Source organism: Phalacrocorax aristotelis, chromosome 13 (genome assembly GCF_949628215.1).
Source record: "Phalacrocorax aristotelis chromosome 13, bGulAri2.1, whole genome shotgun sequence".
In the NCBI taxonomy this organism is placed as follows: Eukaryota; Metazoa; Chordata; class Aves; order Suliformes; family Phalacrocoracidae; genus Phalacrocorax; species Phalacrocorax aristotelis.
The window spans coordinates 14,493,617-14,510,497 of NC_134288.1; the positions used below are offsets into that span (position 1 = coordinate 14,493,617).

Below are 16,881 nucleotides of genomic sequence, written 5' to 3' on the forward strand. Positions count from 1 at the left end.
CAGATGGAAAAACCAAGTTACAGAACAACAGTGGCTTGCTCAAGGTCGCACGGGGTATTTATAGCAAACCCAGGACCTGAATCTGGAGCTGCTGAGTCCTGGTCAGCATTTTCCCCCAGGGAATCATGGATAAGAAGATTAATGTCAATAGTTTCCCCAAAAGTAGCAGAATTTCAGAAAGAGAAGGGAGACTGTTCCAGAAAAAGATGCCCGTGCTTGTGTTAGAAAAAAGAAGCTTAGACTCCAGTACCCCCAGCGACTCATACCTATGTTCTCCTTATCCTAATTAGTGGCAATGTTCCACTTCCAGAAGGTTTTATCTCTTTAAATTAGGTGGTGTTTTTTTCAACTAATAAAATTAGAGAAGGCAATTCAGAATGATATATTACAGTAGATCACAGTCTGACATTCTTCCAGCAATAACAACTGTTATCAAAGAAAGATCTTTTTCATAAATGTAGGAAACAAGTCAGGCTAATAAAGACATGAATAGATTTTTGCACATTACAATGTAAAAATAATCAATGAAATTGCGAAAAAAATCTAGACAGAAAGTCTGCATAATGAGCATTATCCTGCACAGAAGTAGTCTGACTCGGCTTAAAAATTAATAGCATTTAGTCATAAATCATTCCAAAACCAGAGGGAAAGAAGGAATGATCCTGGTAATTTCAATGCCATTTGGGAGCAGCAGAGGGCACATAAGAGCAGGTTCCTACTTAACAAATACTCACTTTTTTAGCCTGGCTTTTCCTGTAGAATCAGGAGCTGTGAATACTGATTTTCTTAATGAATGGGTGCTAAGTTGGTAGCAAGTGGGTATCCTCTAACGAAGGAATCGTAGATTTCCAGACTGGTTTTCTTTCACTTAGGACTGCTGCTTGCAGCTGACGTATTATGCCAAGATACTGCTATACACAGTGTTTATTGCTATTCTCAGAGGTGCTTAGAAATGGGAAATGCTAGAATCTGAGATAAGTACAAAGATGATGTAAGAGCGCAAGGAAGGAAACTAGACCAAGCAAGAAAAAAAAGTTTATTAGACCAAGTGGAGCATGGCGGGGGAGGGGGGGTCAGAGCTGCAGCTGAGAATGGCCATGGGGAGATGATGAAATCCCTTTTCTGCCTTAAATAGCATCACAGTTAAAAAAAAAAAAAGAAAAAAGCACAAACCATCCATCTGAAATCATAACAAAGGGGTTGCAAGGAACAGCAGAACAGCAGCTCCAAGAAAGGAACTGCTCTCATTTCTTCTCTTTTCTTCCTGTTGCTCAGATAAAAGAATTACAGTGTCTCTAGAAACACCTTTACCACAATCTATGAACTTCCACTCCACAGAGGAAGGCCTCACGGGATCACATTTTATTGTCCCCAGTTTATACATGAAGAAACTGAGGCAACGGAGTGTGATGCTGGTTTGACACTCTGATTTTCTCCAAGCTATCCTTGTTTGATCCCTCTGAAGATATGGATGTCCGACCTTGGATGACTCATGCAGCCTAGACTCAACTAGTTTAACTCCCACTGATGTCCCAGTGGCTGGCTTTAGGCCAGGACCCTTCAGCTGCTGCCTGTGGGCTCCAGCTGGTCTGCAGTAGTAGTGAATATCCCCTTCAATCACCTGTGCCCTGAACTCCCCGCTCACACCCACTGCTGGGAGAAGATCATCTGGAGCACTGTGAACGATGGCAGCAGTGGTCAGAGTGGGCGGGGGGTTATTTTGATCTCCCATCTCAGTGCTGCCGTGTATAGGCTGATCTGGGAGGCTCTGTGGTCCCCAGGGTGTATGGCCCCATGTCTGTGATCTGATGTCCTTGTTGTATCCCTGCTGGGAAAAATAGTCCAGTGCCCTTTGGCTGTGCTTTGCAGGGATGGTCACGTCTTCCCATGCTTGGAGTACATCCACCATTGACCATAGAGGGTTTGAGATCCTTGGAGCCCTGAGCTGAGTTGCAGGAAATAAAAAAGAGAGAGACCCATGCCTGAATTGTTGTACATGAAGGAGGGATGGATCTAGCCTGTGCCAGCCCAGGCTGGCTGGTTTACCTGACGCAGCCACCCTATTTTCCTTGCGTGGGAATGTCTGCCCTGGCTTCTGTCCACTGTGTCCCCCTTAAACGCTGTAGAAGGGGCCATCAGAAGCACTCAGCCAGCAGGAAACACTAAGCACAAGGACCACAGTGGGATTTGGGGTGCCTGAATCTGGGTTATTCTTGGTGCTCCAGTGTCCCAGGTAACAGCAGTGGCTTTCTCCACCACTGTGAACGAGAGCACGTTAGAGACCGGGAGGTGTTCAGTAGCAGGGGCCAAGGTAATGGTCCAAATGCTGACCTTCTTTCCCTGCAGCATAGCTGTGGAAGATGGTGGGCTGGGAGAAGTTAATGGGACATAATTTGGCTCTGCATGTTTTCCTGAGGTATTCTGTCTAAGTAGGCTCAGCAGCTTTGCCTATCCCCATCTCGGTTTCCTGACCAAAGATGAGGTGTGAGGAACTGAACCGCATTCCCTGGGAAGAGCTGATAGAGCCTCCCCCGCTTCTCCCCCTCCTCTGGTGCTTCAAACCAAAACAGCTGCAAACTTCTTGTGGCTGGAGATGTGTTGAGTGGCCTGGCAGGAGTTCAGGGAGAGGTAAAGGAATCCCACCCACCAGTAGCAAGGGCTCTGCGCCACCACCAGCCCTTGCGTGCCCTAAATCCTGGCTTCCTAGTAATTGCTATCTCCATAAATACCAGTTGGCCAGCAAGAGAAGGGACTTGCATCACTGGACTGTGTTGTATCGTGTGAAATATGAGGTGACACGCAATACACTGGCATTAGGCAAAAGAGTTGTCTGCTGATGTGGTGACACGCTTGAGGCAAAACTGGAAAATTTGATCCCTTCCTGCCCGCGGTCTCCCAGGCGCTGTGGTAAGGCACGCTTGACTCGCTTTGCTCAGGGATGTCGAGGGAAATGGGAAAATGAAACACGCGGGCCAGCACCATCTGCAGTTCGTGAACTCAGACGTGTCAGGTTGGCAAGTGCCCGCGAGGCTGGTTTGCTGAGCTTGGGTCCTACCATAGCTGGATTATCCAGGCTGAGCACAGCCCGGCCAGGTTTGTCCCTGGTGAAGCTCAAGGGAGGTGAAGAATGCTGAGCTGCTTTTGGCAGTGTTATATCAGAGACAACTTTGGCCAATAGTTAGTCTGGCTCCAGATCCAGCTCAAAATGTCTCCCCGCTGCTTGGATTGCCAGTTACCCCGTCCTCCACTCGGCAGGACCAGCCGTCTGCTTTCCTATTGAAGCGAAGAATGACAGAGCAGCATTTGTGTTTGATTCTCGTAAATATGTGGTCCAAGGGCAACAGAGACCTGTGAACACCCTTCTGTGCTCCCTGCATTTGCTTCTCCACCTTTGTCTCCCTTATTTCTATTTCCAGATAACTTTTATTTTAAGGAAGATGGCAGCTGCATTACAGAAATTAAACCCCCAAAGAAAGAAATTCACCCTCTCCTGCAGCTCTATTGTTAGTTTCTTTTTGTTTTCATGGCCCCAGCTCCAGAATGATGCTGTCTATGGAGCGATGGTGAAACCTTATCACTATGGTGAGCACTAATAGTTGCAGACCCAGGACTGCATGTCTAATCCGTGCATGGTCTGACAGCAGAGCAAGTGCAGGGGGTGGCAGACACAAACAGGTGGGTGAGAGGAGGAATCTCCCTCCTTCCAGGGACTGTGTTATGAACCACACCTTGGTGACATGACTCCTGTACCTCAGAACAGTCCTGCAAATACCTGCCTCCCTCCAAGTGCCACTCCTGAGAGCACCTCTGCTCCTAACGTAACCACGAGCTAGGCAATTTTCTCTGGAGTCCCATGTGGACTTTGTAAAACCAGTTTCCAAAACAGTCCAACAAAGCCACAAAACGAATACTAAGTTCTGTCAGTTCTAGCACAGCACTTGCACAGGGAAATGAGAGTCTCCGACACGTCTGTGACGCTCCCTTGGGTGGATGTGTACACACACACTCATCCAGAAGGGTTTCTGGTTGTTTATGTAACACAAGTGTCTTGAAACAGATCTGTTTGCTCTGAAGAGCAAAGGATTAATGAATAATGTGCAATTAAAGCCTGCACAGGAGGTAGCACATAAGAATAGCTCCAGCTCTGCTCCCTTTCAGGGCTTCTATCATGTGCATGTTACGGAGTGCTTGTTTAAGCTAATACCTCTCTTTCTATTCTTTGGGACAGATTTTTCAACAGGGCTTTAGAAAGGCAGCTACAGAATAACGCTCCTCATAATGCACGTGCCAGCTTTTCACAAGGCAGCTTGACAGGCGCATGGCAGGCAGCAGCAGTGGTAACCGAAGGGCTCGGGGTTGATGCTTGCAGCCAGTCCCTGCTCGGAGGAAAAGGTTAGTCTCGTGGTGGGGTGTTTGCCTGCGCCTCCAGAGATGCAAATCCAACAGCCTGCATGACAGTCTGTGCCGACACACATTTCCTGCGTGACCTCCAGCGAGCTGCTTGGGACTCTGACAGACAAACCGTGCCAAACCTTCCCGGGACGGCAGAGGTATAAGCCTCTATTTTCATAATGGAAGGGGAGAGAGGCACAAATGTCTGCCAGGTCCTCGGCCTCTGCAATTCCCAGTCGGCTGTATTACCTTACGCTGGTGATTTAATTTACGGCAATGAACTCTGAACTGCAGTGGCTGCTAGCTGTGATTTTTGCGATAGCTGCCGGCTGTGACAGCAGCTTCCAGCAGAGGAGCAGTGATGGGCTCTGGTGCCACCACCTCAGACTGCCACAGCCGAACCTGACAGATCCTTTCCCACCCAGTGGGACCCCTCTGCTGTACACACAGGCCCCTGGCAAGAAAGGCTGCATTCCCCCACTGGTTTTGGACTCCTTTGAATATGATTCAGTCATCCTGGGTTCGGGAGTTCAGGCTCACATTGGTGCTATTTTGAGACAGAAGAAAGAAGCAGGGATAATCTTATGGGAGAAAAATAAACTCTGTGCTGCTGTTGACTGCAGAGAGGAGCAAACCCCAGGGAGTTTGGAGCCAGGTTTTCCAGCCCAGCTCATTGCTCAAATGGTAAACCCGTGGACATGAACTTTGTTTCCATTTTGCAGGTGGGAAAACCCTGGCACAGGGAGGCTGAGTGATTGTGAGTGATGGAGAAGCGAACTTTTGGCTGTGTCGGTGATACAAATAACGTCTCGAGTCTGAGCCCTCACCAGCAGATCAAGGCCTCCATATGACTAGAAGAATGTGCTGCAGTATTCAGTGCACATATTGTTCTTCCTCAAAGGAGCAGAAGTGTGCACGTCATTAAAAGGAAATATTTTATGCTGATCATTCCCACATGCCTGCTCTGTATCTATCGGAGTTCTTAAGCAGCACCCATTCTGCACATAATGTCATGCATCTACATCTCATAAGGAAGATCAGCCCTCCTCAGGCTAAGGAACTGTGTTTTGGGCCCCTGATAAAACCATTTTATGGAGATGAATAACTTGTGTGGTTTCATGCTTCCTTTCCCTGAAATGCCATTAGATGAACATCAAGTGCTTTTGTATTTATTTGAGGGAATTTCCTTTTAGACTTTGCAGGCAGGGAAAAAAATGGGGATGGGGAGGGAGTGGGACTGAATTATGCCGCTAACTGGCGGTGCCTCAGTGAGAGCCGAAGAACACGGCTTGCTGCCTCATTTATATCCATTGGAGGTGCCATGGGCTGCAGACTAGGATAAGTTACCTTGTCTGAAGGACTGAAATACCACATCAAAGCACCACGTGGATCAAAGGTGAAAGCAACAGGCATTCCTGGCTGGCTCATCTTTCAGACCTTTCTCTCTCTTTAGTTTCCACTTTGAATCTGATGATGCAGCCTGAACGCAGCCTTTCATATGCCTTCATTCCTCAAAGCACAGGTGGTGTGGAGCATGTATTTCCTTGTCAGCGGGCTTCATGGGGCATAGGATTTCCAGGGCTTAGCTCTCAGGCATCAGTGATGGAAAAGATCTATCATTTTGAACAAGGCAGAGCAAGACTGATGGGAGTTGCTGCAGTGGAGCAGAGGCTTTCCTGCCCCAGGTACAGAACAGGGTGCAAATCTACAAAGAGCTGCTCAAGAGTTAAGTACCAGAATTGATCTGTAACACGCAGTGCTCAGGGCCTTCCCAGAGAATCAAACCCATGATTCAAGACTTTATATGAAGACAGACAAAAGCGCCTGTGAGCCTTGGAGAGACACACTGAAACACACAGGGTAAAACTGTCTACTGGCCACGTCTACTGATGCACAGGTTCCAAAGGCACTTCAAAGCACATTCGAAATTTTTATGCTAAATAGAGTAAATATAAAAGTAAACGACTTCAGGGACTCAGAAAGAAGACTGTAACCCCACAGGTATGTGACTTCTGTCACAGAGAAGATGGTAGGAGGCAGGTGAAGCTGTTTTGCTCAGTATCTATGAAAATCTGGATGTTAACTCTTCTGTACTGTAGGTTCGTCCTGCAGTACTACTTGTCAGAGAGGATCAGAGTCATCACAGCATGAAGGAACGGCCTCATGACCTGAAAAAATATTGATTCTGGCATTTTCTGTCCTTCAGACCCTTTCATTTATGTCAGCAGACTTTTACTGAGTCCGTAGTGGCTCACTCTGGGTGGAAGTCTCCCTCTGATAGATGTTCTCAGCTGTGCATTCACTGCTGCAGTTTGGTGTCAGAGTCAATATATGTGCTTAAGTGAGATTTGTGGAGATGTCATCTTCTGGATTCAGGGCTCTGTATTAGTACATAGGGCCTTAGCAAGTAGCTTTTGAAATCTAGATCCTCCTATATCTGTGGGCTCATATAATATGAAATATTACCTTATGTTAAAGCTGAACTGGATTCATTTATGTCAGGGTTGATCTCCAGGTTTATAAAGCCATTCAGACTGGCAGCGAGATGAACAAGGCAATTGTATAGCTCTTTCCCCTACTCCAATGTGCGAAAGGAAAACATTGTGACTCATCAGCCAGAGAAGCTGTGTTTTCTTCAGCAGGAAGCTTTGCAGATTCTTTGCTCCCAGATCTCGTTACTCTCTTCCATCCCACCATTCTGGAAAAACTCCCACAGAAAGACAGGCAGATATTTTAATCAAGAAATGGTCCTTATTTCCATTAGCAACAGCTGTTCTCCTTTTAATTTAATTCTCCATTCTGGAGTCTGTTTATGAAAGCTGCCATTAATTACGTTTTTCATCAGTCAACGTTCAGAGATGGCTAATGGCCCAGCACACCTAATTAGTCCTTCATGTATGATAATGTTTCAGCAAGTCTATAGTTAGTATATAGGGCTGATATCCGCTGCGTCGTGGAGTTGTGAGTGGGGCTGTGCAAACTCTCCTGGTGTGTGTCAGATAGTGTTACAGCTGCGTTCCTCTGCTGCTGCCAACCTGTGGCTAGCTGGGGGCTGCAGTTACCAGGATGTGATAACAGCCAGTGCCAGAAGTGGCTTCTAATGTCACTCCGAGCATGCCAGCACAAGGGTGAAGAATTCAAGCTGCCTTTGGAAGCTCTTTGAAGACAGGGAGTGCAGAGATTGGGATTACAGCAACTTTTAATTTTGTTTCAAAAGATGCACTTGATAAGTGTTAGTGATGGCTAAATGCACTGTGCTAGGGTGCTTTTCTTTAGCTTCTTCTGTGCAGAAACCTTCTGGTTGTCCCTGCCTGGGCATTCCCAGCTGACCCACAAAGCCTCAAGCCATGAAGGTAGCTGCTTGTGATGCAAAGAGCATTGCTCTCTTTAACATCACTGCGGAGGCACTGGCATGACTTAACCTCACTAACCTAGGGATGTGGGGTTAGGTGAGCCTTTGGCTAGGTATAGCAAAAAATTTGACACAACTGTCCAGAACCTATGGGCATGAAAAACAACTCATCTTTGTTCAACAAGGCGCATGGATAGGTTGACTGAATTCTTCACATACCTAAAAACTGGCGCTGGAGTTTGAACATCAGGCTCAGTTGGAACTTTGCCTTCATTTTGAAGGTGTTTGCAGCTGCAAAGAATAGTAATAGTTATTGGCAGGTGGCCTCAGGTAAGAAACATTTCAAATCCTCCAGTACACAGATAGCTTTGAAAAATATCCACATCTGTCACAATTGTGTATTGAAATCCAGTCAGCGTGTGTGCAGAGAGCTGGCTCTGCTCCCTTGCCCAGGCTGTCACCTGCAGAGTTCATGGCACTGTGGAAAATGGCACACGCTGAGTAGGGGCATGTTTTGTTTATCTTGGTAGAGAAGTGGCAAATGACCGGCTCAGGTTTTGTAGTCATGTATTGCATAAAACAGTCAGTCACCTTCAGCCTTTCCTTCGCCTGAAGGAGTCTGGTGCCCGCGATCATTCTTCGCTCACTTCATTTGCTTTTGCTGTGAGCCCCACGGGAGGCTGCACGAAAGCACAACTGATGTAGCAACATTGGCTGTATATAATAGCAATGTACTGCAGTGAAATGACTTCACTATGTTTCAATAATGAGAGATGTTCTAATATTCTGCCTGATGCTGAAGGTACTTCTCTGTCCTGTAGAATCACATCAGACTTATGCAGAGATTCTTCAGTGAGTATTCAACTGGCCAGTTTCTGAGTGTGTGACCTCACTGAACTTAAAACCTTTTGATTGCAGGAGGAATGAATCTGCCGTGCTGCTAAACAGACAGAGGCTTTTTTTCACAAGGCATCTGCTTCCAAAGCAAATGAAATTTGCTTTGATTTTCATGGCCTGTTGAGGGATGAGAGCAGCACTGCAAGGAGTCATGCAGGATTGGCTCAGAAACAATTTAAAGGAGGATCCAAGAGTATCTAAGGTACTGTCATTTCAGAAGAAGAAAAAGCCTCCAGCTCTTATGATGTGAAGGGCTGTAATTGCAGACAAAATAGGTTTAGACACAGAATAACTCTGCATTTAGTATTACTCTAACAACACATTTTTTGGACAGGGGAAGGAAGGTGAGTGTCCTGTTGTTACTCATTGTTTGGTCACCTCTTTGCTAGCTGTTTGATCACCTCAACTTTGAGCTCTCGTCTGAAACGTCTCAGCTGGAAAGTGCTGGATTTACAGAGCTCTTGCAATGGTGATAGAAGAAATGTTCTAGCAGGGTGTTATGGTCCTGCTGTCAAGTCCTTCCCTGGAAACGCAGAGTAATTCCCATGCAGCTGATGGGTTACTGTCATGTAAGAGAAGGCGGTGTTCATCTCTTGGACATCACCTTTTGGCCTCTTCTGTTGGCAAATGAACGTGATGTTATATTGCACAAACACATCCTTTGAATGAAAGTGATAAGAAAGACAAATGTTTGACTTTAGCCAGAGAACTTAAAACTCAGAGTCCTTTGAAGATTGCCGAGTTCTGCGCTGTGTTAGCCATCCATATCTATCTAAGAAAACACTCATTTCATCACAGCTGATGACATAAACTCAGACTTGTGAGCAAATGGCTAGGTTGAGTTAAATCACCTCTCTATCTGCTAATGGCATTTTTGCCTTTGCTTGATGATGAAGGTTATCTTGCTGTTTGGAAATTATAACCTACAACTGTTAGACGGCATTATCTGCAGACTTGGGTGAGATAATTTGTATGAAAATTCCAGGGAATCTGAAGCTTATTGGCTTCCACTCACATGAAGCTGAAATGCTTCAAGACTCCAGCTGCCTTCACACACCATGTGCCTCCTGCTATATGGTGGGGAAGGAATAGCAGCTGGCAGATGATGGATAGCAACGCCGCAGCCCGCTATAAGGTTAGGAGTGACATCACTGATAGAAAGGGGAGCAGCTCGAGCTGTTTATAGAACTGCAGTTGGGAAGTTTGCCCCAGACTGCATTAGCCTCTGTTTGCTGCCTACCCTGCTTTTCCCAACTCAAATTCCAAGCTCCTTCAAGGGAAACAAACATCTGCAGAGACGCAATGTTAATTGTTGTACTTAGTGCTCCTGTTTACATTTTTGGTGCAGGCGAGTCAAAGCATGTCAAGGCTATCCTGATGGCTAAAACAAGCCAGAAATCTTGTTCTGGCTGAAATAACAAGGGGCCGGATTCTGATCTCACATACCAAGGCATTCTGCATTGGCCCCAGAGGATGGAAATCAGAACCTGGAGAAATCAGAGGGTGTAAAAAAAGTAGCAGAGAGGCTTGTAAGAGGGTGAATGTGACAGAGTCAGCAGGGAAGCATTACAAGGTTAATGCAGTTTTCCATTATCTGAAAACAGTTGGGGATTACACTGCATTTGTAAGCTTAGAAAGGCCGGCTTCCCCAGGTTCTGCTCCATCAAAACCCAGCCTAATGGCTCCTTATCAGGAATGATGAATCGCTTTTGTGCCTACGCTTTGGTCCCTAATTTCCACTTTTCTTGCATCTGCTTAAAGTCCTTTTTAATTTTAACATGTACAGCAGTCTCTGAGCCAAGCGTGGCCCTGGTGTTCATAGTCATTCTGGTAATTACTGCACTCGCCAGGTCCCTTTAGGATGCAATTTCAATGGGGTGTGACTTTCACAATATTTTTTTTCTTGTTGTTGCTCGAGCCACTCCAGGAAGGAGCTGTTAAACACGAGTCTCAGCAGGATCCATCATGACTGAGGACAGAACAGAATGTAATGAAACAGGGTGAATACGTGTCTCGCTGAGCAGGATGTGTTCTCTTAGTTATATGGTTGATAAAGCTTTGGCTGAGGTTCAAAAAGGTGTTCAGCTTTCATCTCTCTGTCTTCCTTCCTCCACTCCCCTAAATATTAATGGCTGCACTCATACCTCCCATATTTGTGGCTACTTTAATTGTTTACAGGTTTTTTCAATAAAAGATTTGACCTTTTGCCTGTGCAGTTATACAAACCTTTCTCTGTCTTCGCGGTGATGCCCCTTTCATCGCAGCTTGTCCTTGGCTTCCCTGCGCCCCGGCTGGCTTCGTCTGATGCAGTGCAAGGGAATAGACACTAAATCACTGCAGTCAGAAACACTGCGGTGGAGTCTTCCTGCCGAAGAGGAGGGACGGAGCCGCACTGTGCTCTGCTCAGTTTGTGACCCCCGTTGCACAAAGCCGTGTGCGGGCAGCAGTGTGTTGGTGTCACTGGTGCCAGGTCTTTAGATGACTGGTGGGTTTGGCACCCTGGGCTTGCTGTTTGAAATCATGCTTGCTCCGTTACTCTCCTTTCACCTTGGGTGGTTGTGACAAGGCTATGTGGGAAGCTAAGGTCGCACAGGAAGCATGTGGCAGCGCTGGGAACTGAAGTCACATCTCCTGAGTCCCCACCTGGTCCATTAACCACAAAACCATTTTCCCTCAGTAACTGAATACAAAGAGACCAGTCTTTTTTACATTATTTACATGCTGGGAGAGCAAAGGCAGCTCTGTGAGAAAGTAATGTGGCAAAGGAAAGCTAGCAGGCTTGTGAAGCACCAGGTGACAGTGGGTTGAAGATTTTTTGGGGGGGGGTGGGATGTGCCTGTTTAACCCTGAGCATCTCTGTAACTGCAGGTTAGCAGCTGGGTTCCAAGATCATGAGGAAATGACAGGGCATCCAGGAGTGCAGTGACTGTCTATCCAGATGTATAGCCAAGCCAGGAGGTGAGGGAGGTTGTGTATCCCCTTTCATGCTGACTGCTTCTTCCCAGCACCAATTGCTCCCTTTGTGGGATCCCATTGTCTCGAGACAGATTTCACACAAATCACAGCAGCTGGGAGTGAAGGAAGAGAGAAATCAATCACACTGTTCTGCTTCGGTCACGTCGCTGTGCTATGTTTCTGTATCAGCCAACCTCTGATCGTTAAATTCTCCTTTATCACATTTTTTGGCTATGTTTGCTGTGTATAATTATGAGACTTGAATTAGGGCCCGTGTTTATGAAAAGAGACAAGAATGATTAATACTAATGTAAGCATGAATTAAACCAGTATTTTTAATCCTACAGCAATTAATTAAATCAGGGCAGTGACAAATAAGAGCATAGATGCCCAATTAGGGACTGTTGCACAGGCAACTGAAGAAAAGAAAAAGTTCGTCTGACATAATGTGATTTGGATCAGGCCCTTAAGAAGGAGGAGCCCTTCTGCTCCAAATAATTATTAGTTTGATTGCTATCAGAACAGGAATTTACCACAGGGTCTGTGGCCAGCCTGTCCTCTTGCTCTGAAGAGACTTGGGTTCCTATCCTCTCCAGAAATGACTGTGCTTACACACAATGCAGTTGTAAAAAGCTGTGAATGAAGAAATATTAGTCAAGTGTAACATCGTTAATAGTTGGTAGTTGGGAAGGAGTGAGTTAGTGATGAGAGACAATGTTTATTTTCCCTCTGAGTTAAGCATGTTTAGGGCTATCCCCAATGTGCAGGGGGATGAACCGGCCGGTGACCCGCTGTGCCCCTGCTGCTGCAAGGGACCAGACAACAGAGCAAGTCTGTGAGCAGCCCCTGCTCCTGGTTCCACATCTGCTCAAGTCAGAGGGACTCGGGTTATTTCCTTTCCCTTAGCCCACCTCACACCACCCATCTCCGCCTCGGGGGCTGATATGTTCCAAAAGCAATTCCAGAGGCAGGAGGGCATGGATGCCCGTGGAGCTGGGGCAGGTGCCAGCGAGGAGGGCCACAGCTGGACCACAGGCACTGTGGTCATGGCTGAAGCGCGTTGGCAAAGGGCGAGAGCAGGGGCCCCGCGGTGGGACGGCAGCGGCTCCTGCCGCAAGGGAAGCCCGCTGGCACAGCTGCGGGCGTGTGGGCAGGCGTACCGCCTGCCAAGGTTCAAGCTGGCCCTGTGTGCTGAGATTAGTCCTTGAGCACTAACTTTACCCACAAAGTATTCAGGAAAATGAAAGGAAACCGTGCTTACATTTGGGCTTTAATGGCTGGCTTTTTGCATCTCTCTTTCTTATTCTTGGTCATGAAAGCAGTCAGTCTGCCTAGCAATTCAGATCTGAATTCTTTAACCTGGAAGGCATTTTGTGTAATGTAACGTCTCCCAGGCTAAGACCAAGTCAAGCATCATGCATCAGTGATCTTCATTTTCCAGGCTGGTAATTCTGGCTTACCAGAATCAAGAACAAAGGCCCTGAATAAGTAAAAGGAATAAGGGAAAAAAACACCCCAAATGGAATGGACACATTGGTTGAAACGTCCCATTTCTTGAAAAACTGATGTTGAGGTATCTGTCAAAGCAATCCCTGTATTTCTTATGATTATTTTATCACATGGCCTTGGCGTGGTTTTCTGGTATTTTGTGAGGACCACCCAGAAGTGGGCCAGGTTTGGTTATTGGATTTACTAAACAGAACAAGAAACACAGAGCTCCTGCCTGCTGTTCAAAAATAATATCGCAAGGGAAGCAAACCACAGTGAGACCACAGGGAGGTGAAGCCCATTTTCCACTTGCTGAGGGAACTGCCCTCGCTTGCTGCAGAATGCAGTCTCCATATGCTGGGAATGATTCCCAAAAGCACTCCATCCTTGCCGACTCTGCTTCCTTTCAGAAGCTGCATCCACTGGGATGTAGGGTAAGGAAGTGGCTCTGAACAGGATACTCTGGGTGTTTTCTCTGTGCAGTGAGGTGGAGAGAACAGCCTGTAAGAGAAAACACCAAATGGTGTTGGACTAGAACAGAGAAAGCCTGTTTCTCCGTCTCAGTGTTTCTCAAATTATGGATCTTGGACCACCCGATGGCTGGAGAGAGCTTTCTGGGGCGTAGCACTGTGCAGAAAGGGCTGCCTCTGTGCCACATGTAGCTCTGCGCTCACTCTGCTGACATCCCCCTGCTCCCATCCTGCCTCGGCTAGTGGGATGAGGAAGACTGTGTGCTGATGGAGCGAAAAAAAAGCATTTGCCCCTCCCTAAGAAGTCATTGAAATGGCACGCAGAAAATAGGGGAGGAAAAGGATAGGTGACCTGCAGTGACTGGGAATTTAGGAGGGCTCTGGAAAGCCAGGCTTCTCTTTGTGATCTTCAGGAAGAAACTTTATCAGAAGGATATACGGTGGTGAAGTAACTATGGCAGGGTGTTTCAGAAACAGAGATAACTCATCACACTGAGGGCCTGAGGGCACTTGGATCTGGAACGAGAAAGGCATTGGCTGTATGTGAAGCTTTGCCTTGTAACCCAAGCTCAAAAGGACATCAGGCTTCCCTAGCAACACTGTCCAAACAGTGGCTTAGCAGATTGCACACAGGTAGATGTTGGTGGAGCAAACCCTGAGGGGTCTGCAGGAATCAGCAGGCAGGCCAGGGCCGCTCACCGTGTGCATGCGATGGGCAAGGTTTCACCCAGCAAAGCACACGCTCATCCTTTGTGGGTCATTTACCTAAGACACCGGCTGAATTAAATCATGCGTATACTAATAGAGGCGTAATAGTGCTACACCTCTGCTGTATAGTATGGCTCAGTGGCAGAAGCTAAAGCTATCACCAGCAGGCCGGGATGTTTCAGATCTTGACTATTGCAGGTAGGGATCTCAGTGATTCCTGCCTATGCTAAGACACAAAACATTTTGCAGTGTCAGAAATCCCTGCATACAGATGCTGGTACGGGTGGGAAGGAAGAAAGCAATGCAGACCTTTAGCTCTCCATACACTAAATGACTACTCTTTTCAACTTCTCAGTAGTTAAAGGGTTAATGAGAAAAGCTCCCTCTGGTGACCTTTAATTTCCCTAATGTGTTTGTTGATTGCTAGTTCTCCTAGGCAGGATTTTTGTTTGGGAATGAAATATGCTTACTCACTCACATGCATTTATTACATAGACACCATGTTTGGGTACATCATCCATCAGTGGAAATGTCACACTGTGTAACAGCCCTGTATCCAGAGTGACAAGTGAGTTAGTGCTTGTGTTGTGGAGCAGCCCCCTTGCCAAGTTTCTGCAGCTGGATGGTTTTAAGCAGAACTCATTTACGAATAGATCCACCAGCAAAAAGAATCTGCAGTCGGATGTTGCTCTTGTGGAAGCTGCCAGCTTCTGCGGGCCACTGGCCTTCTCACGGGGGACACCGAGGCGAGCCGGTGGATCACGGCCAGGGAAGGGTCACAGAAGGGATTGTGATCAAAAGCTGTTCTCAGCTGATCAGTTTTTGACTTCTCCTGCGAAATGACTCATTGCTCTCTGTTCTGCTAAATCGATTTCAAAGGTGCTGGTGCTAATTCTGCTGCTGAGCTCGAGGCTGAGGATTAAATGGCACAAGAACTCGGCACTGCCATTTCTCTTCTTGGATGGAGCTCAGGTTGGAGGAGCAGTCTTTGGTCTATAGCAGTGATGGCACGCTTACTTGGGCATATTCATTTCTCAGCATGTTATTTGCAACTTCTGCCTTTATTCTGCTGTACAGACATCTATTTTTTTTTATAATGATTTGGAGTTTTCATGGCAACAGCTGTGAAAGCCAATGGCAGTCATACAGTTCAAACTTCAAGCAACACTTTGCAAAAAACACAGCAATCTATTTTAGTGCACCACATCATTAATTAGACGAGACAGACTGGGCAGGTTTGGAAAATATGATCTCTAGCGTTCAATTTTTAAAAAGGATTCTGAAATGGCCATTGAAATTCTGTGCATTTTCTACCCATAGAAGAAAATGCAGCTAGAAAAATTAGGCCATATATTGATTAATCTCAGAATTGAAATAAATTATTTGTATTACTTACCAGCAGATTCTGTCTGTGACAGTTCTTCTGTCTATAGGGTTATTAAATTAATATGGTAATAATGGGAGAAGCAGAGAGAGGGATTAGTGCCACAGGACTACTGAAAATCCAAAAATTGTTTCTAAATTTACCCCTGTAATTTTGTGCTTACAGTAGGAAGGGATTTTGATTTTCATCCATCTAATTTGTAAGACACAGGCATTGTGCATGATAGCAATCATTTGCTTAACTCACATGGTGAGGCATTAACACTGCGGTACACCAGTATGTCACCAGTCAGGTTTAGCAATGACCGTAGTTCCGGTCGTACTGGTGACAAGATGTTGGACTCACACATTCAAAGGCTAGGTTGATGTCTGCTTAAAATCTGTGCTTTTATAAATAAAATATTTATTATATTTTTATTATATTTTTTATTATAAATGTTTTTATTATATTATCTTTATTTATTATAAAATAAAAGTTAATCCTATTTTTATGAATTTAGAAGCTTAGTTTTCTCCAGTTATGCTTTTTTTTTTGTTTGTTTTATTTCTTCTGAGCCTGTGTTTTTTCTTGTAAAATTTCTTAACTGAACATTTTCTGCTTACAATTTTTCTCACTTGAATTTTTTGGTGGGAGATTTCTACGGGTAACAAAATGTCAAGGTTACCTCTGTTTCAAGTGAAACTATAATTAATACAAAAATCCACATTATGCCTGGAAATTTCTAAATTTTTTTTACCAATTAAAATATAATATTTTCCTAAAGTTGTATTTGAGCCAACTCTCGTTTTTACTTTGGAAATGCTTTCAGTGAAAAGATTCTAACCAGCCTGATTTATTTTTAAAGCAGCAATGATTGTTGCAGTAGGGTGTAATTTTCTTTAGTTCCAAGATCTTTGATGACAGTACGTTCACATCCAAATCTGAGCTGCGATCTAGATCTCTTTTTTATGCCTTAGGCTATAATTTGTGGGGCTTCTTTGACAAAAGAATTTCTTTTATAAGATACACACACACAGGAGCAGCACCATGTTTTCGCTCACTATGTGAGAGGATACAACCTTATAAAAACGTATTGTGATTCCCTTTAGTGGGAAGGGAGAAGGAAGAGGTCACGTACTCCAGTCCTGGGGTTTTGGTAAGTCGGAAGCAGCATCAGGTGAGCATCACCTATGCGAGGTTAATGGCTGCACTGGGGAAGCCCATGTGCTATGGGAGTAATTTTTTTCTTGCATAAA

General features: G+C 45.6%; 2 long non-coding RNA genes across 2 annotated transcripts; one reads left to right on the forward strand and one right to left on the reverse strand.

Annotated features, from left to right (window-relative positions):
• Positions 1 to 1,020: 1,020 nt before the first annotated feature.
• On the reverse strand, positions 1,021 to 11,096 carry LOC142063938 (uncharacterized). The gene is made up of 2 exons (XR_012662931.1): positions 10,868 to 11,096; positions 1,021 to 9,300 (listed from the first exon to the last, which is right to left on the reverse strand). It is a non-coding gene; the product is annotated as an uncharacterized LOC142063938 (long non-coding RNA).
• LOC142063936 (uncharacterized) lies at positions 4,107 to 5,337 on the forward strand. Its single transcript, XR_012662930.1, has 2 exons — positions 4,107 to 4,392; positions 5,115 to 5,337. It is a non-coding gene; the product is annotated as an uncharacterized LOC142063936 (long non-coding RNA).
• Positions 11,097 to 16,881: the final 5,785 nt, after the last annotated feature.